This window comes from Prionailurus bengalensis, chromosome A1 (genome assembly GCF_016509475.1).
Source record: "Prionailurus bengalensis isolate Pbe53 chromosome A1, Fcat_Pben_1.1_paternal_pri, whole genome shotgun sequence".
Lineage (NCBI taxonomy): Eukaryota > Metazoa > Chordata > Mammalia > Carnivora > Felidae > Prionailurus > Prionailurus bengalensis.
This window is the reverse complement of record NC_057343.1, coordinates 207,029,419-207,043,316: the sequence shown is the minus strand read 5'-3', so window position 1 is coordinate 207,043,316 and position 13,898 is coordinate 207,029,419. Positions and strand designations below refer to the sequence as shown.

At 36.9% G+C, this 13,898-nt stretch overlaps 1 long non-coding RNA gene across 1 annotated transcript; it reads right to left on the bottom strand.

Annotated features, from left to right (window-relative positions):
• Positions 1–1,145: 1,145 nt before the first annotated feature.
• On the bottom strand, positions 1,146–12,803 carry LOC122494215. The gene is made up of 3 exons (XR_006300127.1): positions 12,631–12,803; positions 6,321–6,439; positions 1,146–1,503 (listed from the first exon to the last, which is right to left on the bottom strand). It is a non-coding gene; the product is annotated as an uncharacterized LOC122494215 (long non-coding RNA).
• Positions 12,804–13,898: the final 1,095 nt, after the last annotated feature.

Sequence of the window (13,898 nt, the reverse complement as noted above, 5' to 3'; positions counted from 1 at the left end):
CTTTTAAACTCCATCGTTCATGTAGCCCAACTTCAGATACCTGATAACCTTCAGTGTGACTTGCTCTATGTCCCCAACCCCTCCTACCCAGCCCCTAAGGTGTCATCTTTTTATTATACATGTACTTGGTTGTTTTCACTTCTTGTATACTTCTAGTACGTCACCTCCTCCCAGTGTCTTAATGACTTTAAAGAGCTATGTAGGCCATTGAACTTGAGCAGGAGATGAGGGAGAAGGGGACGCAGACATTTTAGAAATAATGACATTAAGTCCATTAAGAGAAGTACACTCCTAGACAAACATCATTCTTATCTGATGAATAACCTCTTCAAAGACTGGTATGGAGGTTTAGAAGGAGTTCTGGGTTGCTAATTAATGTCAGAGTTTAAAAAGCAGGTTTAAACATGATTAAGATCACATTTCCATGATTGAAACATTATTATTTTATGTTGAGTGCATTTATCTCTGGAAAGAGTGTAATCTAAAGGATGTTCAAACATGTAACGAGGTCATAAATTGTGAGGGTAGTTTCACTATAGCACACAGGTAGAAATTCAAATGCATAGTTTCTTTTGGCAGCTAAAAGACTGTAAGAGTATGTAAGGTAAATCTCTTATAACACACACATGGGCACACATACACATGTGTGTGAAATGTTATTAAGATCTTCACTGAGAAGACTATTGAACTACTGGTATTAGAGATTATCTAAGTATTGAATTAAATCTGGCCACATTAAATCAGTTTCTCACATAGTTTAAACTGGATTGAGATATTCTAGTAATTCTGTGTTGTATTCTTTTAAATGATTTTGCTATTTAACAAACCCCAAAAATAAAGTAATTGTCTTTGGGATTTTTGTTGCTTCACATTAAGAAAAAAAATCTGATGTTATGATCCTGTGAAGTGATTTTGGTGGGAAGATAGGCTCTTATTTCTATCCCATAATGTTTCTTGCAAAACAACTGCATCAGACAGGTTTGAGATCACTTCTCTTCCCTCAGAGGTCTTTCTACCCATTTCTTCTAAGACTATTACCACTCTTTAGTTCTGTAACCACTTGTTGGGGTATTTTAAAAACTGACCAAAAAAAAAAAACTGACCATAGTGCAAATTTATCAGGAAAACAAAAGTATACCAGGTACTTCAACCAAGAGATTTTAATGTAGGGAAATAGTTAAACAGATGCTGGAGAACTGAAACGCCTAAAAATGAACACTATGCTAATTATTGCAAGAAGCTGCTGTCATCTCTAGGATTGGAGAAAGAAAGAAAATAATTTGAGGTTTTCAGAAGCCAGATGCTTCGAACAGTGGCTCTGATGAGTGAAGACTCAAACTTCGGAAGAGGTCCATTGCCCAGCTTGTGTGCATAGTCTGAGGGTAATGAGACTGATTCTGGAAGTGTGGCCATGCTGAGAATTTGAGGAAAAGCTGGGATCTACACCATCTGCACCTGCCAGGGAGGGTCTTTTCTGGGGAAGTGCCAATCAAGAGCATTGAGCTAAAAAAAAAAAAAAAAAAAAAAAAAAAAAAAGAATTAATTCACTTCCTCGTCCTGCCTTGCAGTATCCTTTAATGCCCCCTATTGGCAAAACCTAAGAGAAAACAAGCTACTAAAGTAGATATATAGTTTGCAGAGAATATAGTTTAATCTCAAACCAGAGATGTAGAAACCTGGGATGGTCATCAAGGAAAAACATCCTAGCAACTGGCATGTGTGATAGACAGAATAATGACTCCCCCAAAGTTATCCACGTCCTAATCCTTGAAACATGTGTATATATTACCTTGCATGGCAAAAGGAAATTTGCAGATGTACATATGTCAGGGATCATGAGATGGGTAGATTATCCTGAGTTATTGGGGTGAGCTCAGTGGAATTTTAAGTGTCCTTGGAAGAGGGAGGCATGAGGGCCGAAGGGTCAGAGTCCAGGAAGGAGATGGGAAGACAGAAGCAGAGGAGAGGGAGATCTAAAGATGCTATACTGTAATAGATCTAATGTTATATTCTAAGTATACCATTCTGAGTAACGAATAATATCTTATTCTTTTAAAAATATATTTACTCTAGTAACAATTTCTCTAATATGTTTGGAATCAATCAGAGCTTTGACTCAAGACAATTTAGAAAATAACACTGTACACTCCTCTCCAAGGGCAGGCAAGATGAAGCTTAGAGATAATTGTGTAAACACTCTCCATTACATGCTCAGTAAATATTGTCAACTAATGCCTCTTTTTATATTTCCATTACTTCCTCTAAGAGTTTTGAATTTAATGGATTTCTTTCAGGACTTTTCTGCCTACTCAACTCAGTGATGTTGCCCCCACTGTTGGGAGAGCATGGACATGCCCTCAATTGCCCGAGGTCTATAGCCCTGTAGGCTGATCCTCCAGCAAACTCAAGAATTGAACCATTTTTTAAACAGAAAGGAGAAAACAGTCATGTAATGACTTTGGAGGAAAAAAAAGTACCTTAAAGGGAATGGGAGAAATACAAGCAAAGTGAAAAAATTATATTGAATAAATACTAATTGTCTTTTAAACAAAACTTCATTTTCTGTTGGCCCTATGTTACTTTCAGCCAAGACGGTACAAAGCAAAAAGGACATAGTTTGTTTGCTTATTGTTTTTATTCCACTATAGTTAACATACAGTGTTACATTAGCTTCAGGTTACAATATCAGGGTTCAACAATTCTTTACATTGCTTAGTGCTCATAGTGATAAGTGGAATTCTTAATCCCCATCACCTATTTAATCCATCTCCCCACTCACCACCCTTCTGGTAACCATCAGTTTGTTCTCTATAGCTAAGAGTCTGTTTTCTGATTTGCATCTTTTTTTCTTTGATCATTTGATTTGTTTCTTAAATTCCACATATGAGTGAAATCATATGGTATTTGTCTTTCTCTGATTGACTTCTTTCACTTAGCATTGTAAGCTCTAGCTCCATCCATGTTGTTGCAAATGGCAAGATTTTATTCTTTCTTATGGCTGAATAATATTCCATTGTGTATATATACCACTTTTTCTTTAACCATTCATCTATCAATGGATACTTGGGTTGCTTCCATAGTGACTATTGTAAAAAATGCTGCAATAAACATAGGACTGCTTTCATCTTTTCAATTTTTTTTAATATTTATTTATTTTTGAGAGAGACAAAGATAGAGTGTGAACAGGGGAGGGGCAGAGAGAGAGGGAGACACAGAATCCGAAACAGGCTCCAGGCTCCGAGCTATCAGCCCAGAGCCCGACGCGGGGCTAGAACTCACAAGCCATGAGATCACGACCTGAGCCAAAATTGGATGCTCAACCAACTGAGCCACCCAGGTGCCCCTGCTTTCATCTTTTCAAATTAGTTTTTTTGTATTCTTTGGGTATAAATACCTAGTAGCATATTTATTGGATCATATGGTAATTACATTTTTAATTTTTTAAGGAACCTCCATACTGTTTTCCATAGTAGCTGCACTAGTTTGCATTCCCATCAACAGTGCATGAGGGTTCCTTTTTCTCTACATCCTTGCCAACACCTGTTGTTTCTTGTGTTGATTTTATTCTGACGGGTGTGAAGTGATGTCTCATTGTAGTTTTGATTTGCATTTTGCTGATGGTAAGTGATTATGAACATCTTTTCATGTGTCTATCAACCATCTGTATGTCTTCTTTGGAGAATGCCTGTTGACATCTTCTGCCCATTTTTAAATGGGATTATCTGTTTTTGGGGTGTTGAGTTGTAGAAGTTCTTTATATATTTTGGATACTAACCCCTTATCAGATATGTCATCTGCAAATATCTTCTCCCATTCAATAGGTTGTCTTTTAGTTTTGATTGTTTCCTCTGCTATACAGAAGCTTTTTATTTTGATGTAGTCCCAGTAGATCATTTTTTCGTTTGTTTCCCCTGCTTCAGGAGACATACGTAGAAAAATATTGCTATGGCTGATATCAGAGAAAATTACTATCTGTGCCCTCTTCTAGGATTTTTATGGTTTCAGGTCTCACATTTAGGTTTACGCAGGACACTCTTTAGATTCGTCCATCCAAAGAAAACAAAAGGAAGGAATCTTCTACATTTCCTTTCTTCCCTCTTCATCCTTGTTCCACTATGACTAAAGTTTCGAGTAAAGACCTTGCTAAATATTGGGTCAGTTTTGGGGCACCTGGGCAGCTCAGTCGGTTAAGCGTCCAACTTTGGCTCAGGTCACGATCTTGCAGTTTGTGGGTTCACACCCCGCGTCAGGCTCTGTGCTGACAGCTCAGAGCCTGGAGCCTGCTTCAGATCCTGTGTCTCCCTCTCTTTCTTTTTTTTTTTTTTTAATTTTTTTTTTTCAATATTTATTTTTGGGACAGAGAGAGAGACAGCATGAATGGGGGAGGGGCAGAGAGAGAGGGAGACACAGAATCGGAAACAGGCTCCAGGCTCTGAGCCATCAGCCCAGAGCCTGACGCCGGTCTCGAACTCACAGACCGCGAGATCGTGACCTGGCTGAAGTCGGACGCTTAACCGACTGCGCCACCCAGGCGCCCCCTCCCTCTCTTTCTACTCCTCCCCTGTTCATGCTCTGTCTCTCTCTCAAAAATAAATAAACATTAAAAATTTTTAAAAAATATATTGGGTCAGTTTTCACAATCTGATATGGACCATTTGGAAATTGAGAAAGAGTGGGCTTTACTGTATTCACTTAGGTCTTTTTTTAGTATTTTAAATTAGTTTTGTAATTATCAATATAAATATTATATACACAAAGTAACAACAGGGGACTCTACCCTGTGGAGTTAATTAAATACCTATAAATTAGCACAGCTCCTCTTCCAAGGCTACATCACCCTATGACTTAAATGTGTGCTTTAATTGCAAATGGAATGCATTTGAATTCCTTTGAGTTTTATTTTTATTATAATTCTCCCAATCTTTTTTCTTCTGATACCCAGTGGAAAACCATAATCTTTCATTTCATCATTTTTATCATATCACTCTATTTTGGCGCTAATGGAAATATTTAAGTAATCTATGGTTCTAAGAAAGAAAAAATAACACAGAATATTAAATTTCATTTTCAGAAAATTTTACTATATTTTTAATGGACAAGGGACTGTGCTATTTTAGTACTTTATAACGCTTTATTAGGTATTGTGTAGTATGCTTTTCTTCGAATTTTCAGTGTGTCCCAGCAGTTTCAGGAACAAGAGCAGACCCCATAGCAGTGATCCTTTAAACACGAATTTTTATTGACTAACACTCAATCAAGACAAATGTTCCCAGCATGTTAAAATATAACGATTCTTGCTCTACACACAGTTGGATGATGCTATAAGCAGCAAATTTTTACTTGTCTGATTACTCATCCATTCTTCCTCTATGGGGTTTCAGTCCAGGATAGCTTGCCCATTGATAAAATTAGGCATCACATACTTTAAGGTCAAGTTGTAGTTGTAATCATAGAATTGTGGAATTAACCATTTGGATAAGTACATCACAGTCTATAAATATATTCTCTATCAAATTTCTACTAGGAAATCAGAGCAGTATTCATACAGGGATAAGAGTCTTACATTAGGCTAAGTCAAAAATTATTGATGAAGATGGGTTTGTTGTCAAAGAAAAAGAACAACCTACTTCTTTATAACCAGGGAGCTGGAGACCACCTCAGCAGGGACCACGTTCCTAGCAGAGGGTCTTGCTTAGGTCTGTCTGCATAAATTGGGTATTTCTTAGCTTTATACCTCCAGATCCCAAGAACAGTGTAAAAGTGAAAATAGTGAATAGTGAAAAGAGGTGGTGGGTCTGACAGACATGGTTTTAAACCTAGCTTCTTGATTTGGGTAGTGGTATGACAACTGTATGCGTTAGCCAAAATTTGCAGAACTGAACAGCTAACAAGGAGGAATTTTGCTGGTATAAATTATATTTTCTTCATATATATCTTAATAAAACCAGAGAGAAAAATAATATACCCACAGCATAGGAAATTATGATAGTTCATGAGTTTTATCTACTATTAATCATTTCAGCTGCTGAATGACCTCACGGAGAACTTAATTTTTAAACTGTCTTCCTAGAGTTAAGTCCTATATTTTACACTTTATTTAAAAAAATAATGTCATTTAGGTGTTTCAGAGGGCAACTATGCTTTTGTTTTCTTTCTCTATTGATTCAATAATAGTTTGTCTGACACTCTCTAAACCTAAAGTAAAATGTGAAGCTTTGCTTATGGTTTTTTACAAGGCTCCTACTTTTATCATGGGTGTCCATCATATTGGAGAAATATAACAAGATCTCTATGAGGTTCATGATCCTTGTATGACTTACCTCATAAAATGGTGTGATGAGCACCTCTTGTATAAATGTCAAGAATTGCAAGGTTTGGGGCCAATACAAGATAGAAGAAGGAAAGGCCACTTGCTAGTTCAAACTCTCTAATTCGAAAGCTGAAAAGCAAAGGATTTCACTTGTGAAAGTCCAGCCTCACCAACCATAGATATGGATGTAGTAAGTCATGTGAATACCTCCTTCACTTACTGGTGACTTTGAATGCACCTCCAATGGATATGATACCTATTTTATGGAAATTTATGGAAATCAAGTGGGAGAATGTATAGAGAAGCATGTTGAAATTGTGAAGTCTCGTATAAATGTAAGATAATATCAGTGAGTATGAATGTATGCTGTATAAAGAGCTTCCAATTACAATGCTCTGTAGCTCTTTGCAGTGCCTCATCCCAAAAAACCATTTGTTCACTTGCTTTTGAAAGCCACGTATGAGGTTTCAACTGGTCAATATGTGACCACAAATACTAATGTGCCTCCCTTTATAGCTTGAGATGGATAAGTCTGGGATGGCTATTAGCAAACAGGGCTATTATTTTAGTCATTAAATAGACAAGAAGTTTACGATGTTCTTGGTCCAGCTTGGCATCTAAGCCAACATCCAACACTGAGAAAGCTTAGGACAACAGAAAGCAATGATTTAGACAGAGCTCTTTGGCTGCTAATTCCATCCACAGCAAAGTTTGTTGATGTGATATGAAATCCAAAAACCAGACTTAGAATGCTTTAATTCTTGCATAAAATCTTCCATCAGAATGGATTAAAACTAGTTTTCCAATATCCTAAAATGGATTACCAAGTGGTCGTCTTATTGACGATGTCTACAAACTCATCCTCAGAAAGGTTTGCACAGAATGGGACTTCTTTTTTTGTGGAAAATGAACCAAAGGCAAAGGTCCTAAGTCAGTCCATGCCAGAGGCATCCTCCAGGATCTGCTGGTGAGATAAGGAAAGGCTAACTGCTAAAAGCTCCCTTCTGGTTGCTAGAGGCTCCTAGACTGCAGAGTCCAGCTGGGTGCCTGAAGCTGCTCAGTTCTCTTTTTGAGATATTCATGCCTATTTGGTATCAGCTGAGCTACCCACAGGAGCTGAAGGGCTGTTAGCTTTACAGTCTGCTGCTCAGGGGCTTAGGGGACGTCTACCAAGCCTAAATCCTGCACAGACCTCGATGTACACTGCCTGTTGTTTCGCCTCAAGGAACTGTGACCTGGTGCTCTGCCCATTCATTGGTGTGAGAATTTGGGATTTGTGTTCATCCACCTGTTGGCTTATCTTTTTTTATTTTATTGTTTTTTTTAAGTTTTTATTTAAACTCCAGTTAATGTACAGTGTAATATTAATTTCAAGTGTACAATATAGTGATTCAACACTTCCATACCACACCCAGTGCTCATTGCAAGTGCCCCCTCCTTAATCCCCATCACCTATTTCACCCATCTCCCCACCCACCTCCCCTCTGGTAACCATCAGTTTGTTCTCTATAGTTAAGAATCTGTTTCTTGGTTTGCCTCTCTCTCTCTCTCTCTTCCCTTTGTTTGTTTTTATATTCCACATATGAGTGAAATCATATGCTATTTGTCTTTCTCTGACTGACTTATTTCACTTAGCATTATACTCTCTAGTTCCATCCATGTCATTGCAAATGGCAATATTTCATTCTCATTTATGACTCATATTTCAATATTTATGACTAATATTCCAAGGATACCACATCTTCTTTATCCATTCATCAGTCAATAGACCCTTGGGCTGTTTCCATAATTTGACTACTGTAGACAATACTGCTATAAACATTGGGGTGTACGCATCCCTTCGAATTAGTATTTTTGTATTCTAGTGTTGCAATTGCTGGTTTGTAGAGTAGTTCTAATTTTTTGAGGAACCTCCATACTGCTTTCCAGAGTGGCTGCACCAGTTTGCATTCCCACCAACAGTGCAAAAGGGTTTATCTTTCTCCACATCCTCGCCAACATCTGTGTTTCTTGTGTTGTTGAGTTTAGCCGTTCTGACAAGTGTGAGGTAATATCTCATTATAGTTTTGGTTTGTATTTCCCTGATGATGAGTGATGTTGAGCATCTTTTCATGTGTCTGTTGGTCATCTGCATGTCCTCTTTGGGAAAATGTCTTTTCATGTCTTCCGCCCATTTTTAAGTTAGATTGTTTGGGTTTTAGATATTGAATTTTATAAGTTCTTTACATATTTTAGATACTAAAATATGTCAGATATGTCATTTGCAAATACCTTCTCCCATTCAATAGGTTGCCTTTTTAGTTTCATTGATTGCTTCCTTTGCTGTGCAAAAGTTTTTATTTTTATGAAATCACAATAGTTTACTTTTGTTTTTGTTTCCCTTGCCTCTGAAGACTTATCTAGAAAGAAATGACTATGGTTAATGTAAAAAAGGTTACTGTTAATGTCACCTCTAGGATTTATTATTTCATGTCTCACACTTAGGTCTTTAATCCATTTGAATTTATCTTTGTGTATAAGATATTTTTGGGTATATCTTTGGGTATAAGAAATTAGTCCAGTTTCATTCTTTTGCATATAGCTGTCCAATTTTCCCAACACCATTTGTTGAAGACACTGTCTTTTTCCCATTAGATATTCTTTCTTGTGTATGTTCTTTTAACTAATGCTTTTTACTTTTATTAAAATCTAATTTTTAATTTTGCTTGCCTTTGAAGTATAATGCATATCTAGTAAAGTGCATAGAGTACACAAATCTTGACTATACAGCTGGATGTGTCTTCATATATGTATATTCCTGTGTAACCACCACTGAATCAAGGCAGAGATCAAAATCAACCCATTTTGCCCATCCTCCCACCCTTTCCCCTCTGGAAACCATCAGTTTGTTCTCTGTATTTATAGGTCTAATTCTGCTTTCTGTTCGCTTGATGAATAATAATATAGATTAGATTTTGATATGTTTACTGGTTATTTGGATATCTTATTTATGAAATACCTGAAATTTTAAAAAACTGTATGGTTTGTTTATATCACATTAATTTACATGAACTCTTTGTATATTTAGGATACCAGGCCTTTGTCAGACATATAAATGACAAATATTTTCTTCCAGTATATGGCTTGTCTTTTCATTATCATAATGATTGATATCTTTTGATGAATTAATAGTCATAATTTTGTTGAAACCCAGTTTATCAGAGGTTTTTTTTATGGTTAATCCTTTATGTTTATGTTTAAGAAAGTCATGCCTACCTAAGGTCATAAAGATATCTTCTGTATTCTTCCCAAAGCCCCGTTTTTTTCTATCTTTCAAATAGAGATCTATATTCCCTCTCAAATTAATTTTACTGTATGCTGTAATATAGGAGGCAAGGTTCATTTTTTTATAAGAATAATGTTATAGCACCATTTAATGAAAAGCCAACTTTCTCCCACTGAACTACAGTGGCACCTTTTTAATAAATCAAGAAATTCTGTATGTGTGAGTCTATTTCTAGACTCATAATTCTGTCCAGTTGGTCTGTTTGTCTCTCCTTGCATAATACCACACTCTTAAATACTGGAGCTTTACACTAAGTCTGGAAGTCTGGTGTTGTAAGCCCTCCAGCTTTGTTCTTGTTCAATATTATCTAAGGTTTATTGGTACTTTCATTTCTGTATAAATTTTAGAATCAGCCTGTCAATTTCTACACAAATCCTGCTAGGTTTTGATTGGGCTCAGATCAAATTTATAGATCAATTTGGAGAAAATGACATCTTACAAATATTGAATCTCTCAATCCACAAACTTTATTCATCTCCCCCATTTAAGTATTCTTTCTTTTAGCAACAGGGTTTTGGGGGGTTTTTTGTTTGGTTTGTTTTGAGAGAGAAAGAGAGGGCGCAAGTGAGCAAGGGGCAGAGAGAGAGAGAGAATCCCAGGAGGGGCAGAAGGAAAGGGAGAGAGAAGCAAGTGCAGCTCACCCAAAGCAGGGCTCATGGTTTTTGTGGGGTTTTTTTGGTTTTTTGTTTTTTGTTTTTTGTTGTTGTTGTTGTTTTACCTGAAGAGGGGCTTGAGCTCACAAACCTGAGATCATGACCTGAGCTGAAGTCAGATGCTTATATGGGGTGCCTGGGTGGCTTAGTCTGTTAAGTGGCCGACTTCGGCTCAGGTCATGATCTCACACTGTGTGAGTTCGAGCCCCGCATAGGGCTCTGTGCTGACAGCTCAGAGCCTGGAGCCTGCTTTGGATTCTGTGTCTCCCTCTCTCTGACCCTCCCCTGTTCATGCTCTGTCTCTCACTGTCTCAAAAATAAATAAAACGTTAAAAAAAAAATTGAAGTCAGATGCTTATGAACTGAGACACCCAGGAGCACCAACACTTGTAGTTTAATTATAGACATCTTATAAATCTTAAGTTTAACCCAGAGGTACATAGTTTTTAGCTCCTATTTTAAATGGTACTGCTTTTCTAATTTTATGGTTTTATTTTTGGCTGAAATATAGAAATAAGTACTTTTTCTATATGGGTTTTCGATCCAGCAAATTTGGTAATACCTTAATTCTAATAGTTTATAACTTCTTTTGAACTTCTTATATAATTATGTCATTTGTAATAGAGGTAACTTTATTCTTCTCATTATATAATATTTTTGTAATTTTTATTCCTTTTTCTTCTGACTGGAACCTTCAAAAGTATGTTGAATAAACATGGTGACAGTAGACATTTCCAACTTTAAGGGAAAAAAGTTCAGTATTACACCATTAGAAATGATGTCAGCTGTAGAGTTTTTAGACTCCTTTTTATCACATTAAGAGAGTTCTCATCTTAATTTTCTCACAGTTTTTTTGTTTTAGTCATGAATGGGGTCATGCCTTTTTTGTATCTATTGAGATGATAATATGATTTTCTCTATTTTAAAGTTATTTTTAAAATGATATTAAGTGGTTTTTATATATTAAACTATTACTGTATTCCTGAAATAAACTTTACCTGGCCGTGAACTATTATGTTATTTCTATCTTATTGCACTCTATTTGCTAATATTGTGTTTAGAAATTTTGCATCTATGTTCATGGTAGATAAAAAGATGTAATTTTTTCCCTATAATATCCTTATCATGTTTCAGTTTCAAGGTTATATTGGCCTCACAAAATGAATTGTAAGCATTCTTTCTTTATTTTCTGAAAGAATCTGTATAAATACAGTATTATTTCCTGAACTTTTGGAGGAATGAACCAGTGAGGCTGTTTAGGCCTGTAGTTTTCCTCATGGGAAGGATTTTGATTACAGTTCCAATTTCTTTGGCAGATATAGACCTTATTCAGATATTCCATTTTGTGTCAGTTTTGGTAAGTTGTGATTTTAGATAACTTTCCTATTTCATGTAAGTTTCCAGAGTTCTTTACATAAAATTATTCATAATGTTCTTATTAATTTATTGAGTGTAGGGAAAATCTTTAGAGCTAGATATAGATGTGGACTTCCTCACCTTGGGAATAGACATCAAAGTCCCCAAAGACCAGAGCAGCCACACAGAGCAGGGGTTACACCTTAGGAAAGAAGAATGCGGAAACAGAGGAAGAGGACAGAAGAGAAGGGGAAAAATAGAGAGAGAACTAACAAAAAGCAAAGCTCAAAACCATAGCAACAAGTTTACAGAGAGCCAATTTCTTAGGCTAAGTTTAACTCAAACAGAAGTTGACTTGGTAGACACAACTTTTCCAGGGCCTAATATTCATTTATTTTCTTAAGCCTTAGTCTGTTGGACATGGGTCTGAATAAAGACCTTCAACCTCTCATCCCATGAAAATACTGAATGGTACAATTGACGGTCCTGGAGAGACCACACCCAGAACTGTATTCCAATCCCCAGTCACCTGACACTAACAGATAAGACACTGAGGTTAATGACTTGCCCCAAATCATATAGTTAACCAAAGTTGCTGTTTAAGAGGTTAATGCAAAATATCTAAGTTTCTTTACAAGAATTGGATTGCCTGATAGTAATAATATACTTCGTTGAGACCCTTGATTGTATAAATTATATGACATGAAAAACATGCCCTTGTTAACCACTTTCTACAATTAGAGAATGGGAAATAATATGCTCAGGACCTTGGCATCACAGGACTTTTCCCATATACGTGTTTGATAAATTTGCTGTCCTCATGTTCATTACAGCAGAAGTCTGAAACACCACATCTGGTCTCAGATTTGAAGCAGCCTGCAGTCCTTAAAATAGCTACTATATATTAAGCACTTACTATGTACCAGTAGTGGTGCTAAGTGCTTTATATGGAATCATTCATTCATTCAGAACTGTTAAATGCTTACCATATGCCAGGCACTGTTCTGGGCACTGGGGATTCAGTAATGAAAAAACAGATCAACAGCCCTATCCTCATGGTCTTAACTTCTAGTAGTACCTATAGTCAAATACGCAATCTGTAAGTTTATTGCTTAGTGTATTAGAAGATAAGTGCCAATGAAAGATCATAAAAGCCTAAGGGGGATAGATAATGCTGGAGAGGGAGTATTCTATTTTGAGCAGGGTCGTTAGGGTGGGCCTCACTGAAAGGTGACGTGAAATAAAGTTTTTGGTTTGGTTTGGTTTTTTTATATGAGAGAGAGAGAGAGAGAGAGCGAGCGAGAGAGAGACAGAGAGTGAGAAAGAGAGATTTAGAGCACACATGGGGGAAAGGGGTAGAGGGAGAGCGAATCTTAAGCAGGCTCCATGCTCAGTGTGGCACATGGAGCCTGATGCAGGGCTTGATCCCACGACCCTGGCTCATGACCTGAGCCAAAAACCAAGAGTCAGACGCTCAACTGAGGAAGCCACTCAGGCACCTGAAATAATTTTAAAGCAGGTAAAGAATGAGCTAGGTTCATAATGGGGGTAAAGAATGTTCCATAGAGAAGGATAAGCCTCCAGAAAAGCTTCTAGGCAGGAATATCCCTAGACACTGAAGGTCACAATTGCTAATGGGAAGAGACCAGAAAATAGTAAAAGTGGATAACAGAGAGGTTAGAGGGGCCAGATCACATCTGACCTTGCAGACCACTATGCAGACTTTGGCTTTCCCTCTAAGCAAAATGGCAAGCCATTCTAGTACTGAGCAAAGATGCAACATGGTCTGACTTAAAAGTATGCCTGTAACTATTAGTGCTGTGTTAAAATAGTGTTAAGACAGCAAGGGTAAAAATAGAAAGACCATTTGGGATCATCTCATTTAATCCTCACCACCACCCGGTGCAGTAGATACTATTACAAAACCCACTTTAAGATAAAGAAACTGAGGCTCAGGAAGGTTACTTAACTTGCTTGATATCACACAGCCAACAAATAGTATAGAAGGCCAGAATTAGAAGTTGCATGTATGACCCCTCCATGCACTGAATAAGTTTTAACTTTCCTAAAATTCTCCTGGATACCCTTTTCCATGTTGGTGGTTGGAAGTCATTAAAGCAGAGGCTGAAGCTGGTTTTAGATATTTAGTTTCTGTTAAGCACATCGGAAAAGAAAAAAAAAAACAACAACCTCTTTTACATTAGCCCACTGAAAAGTCTCACATATTGCTAAGTCTAGACTTCAAAAGGCTAGA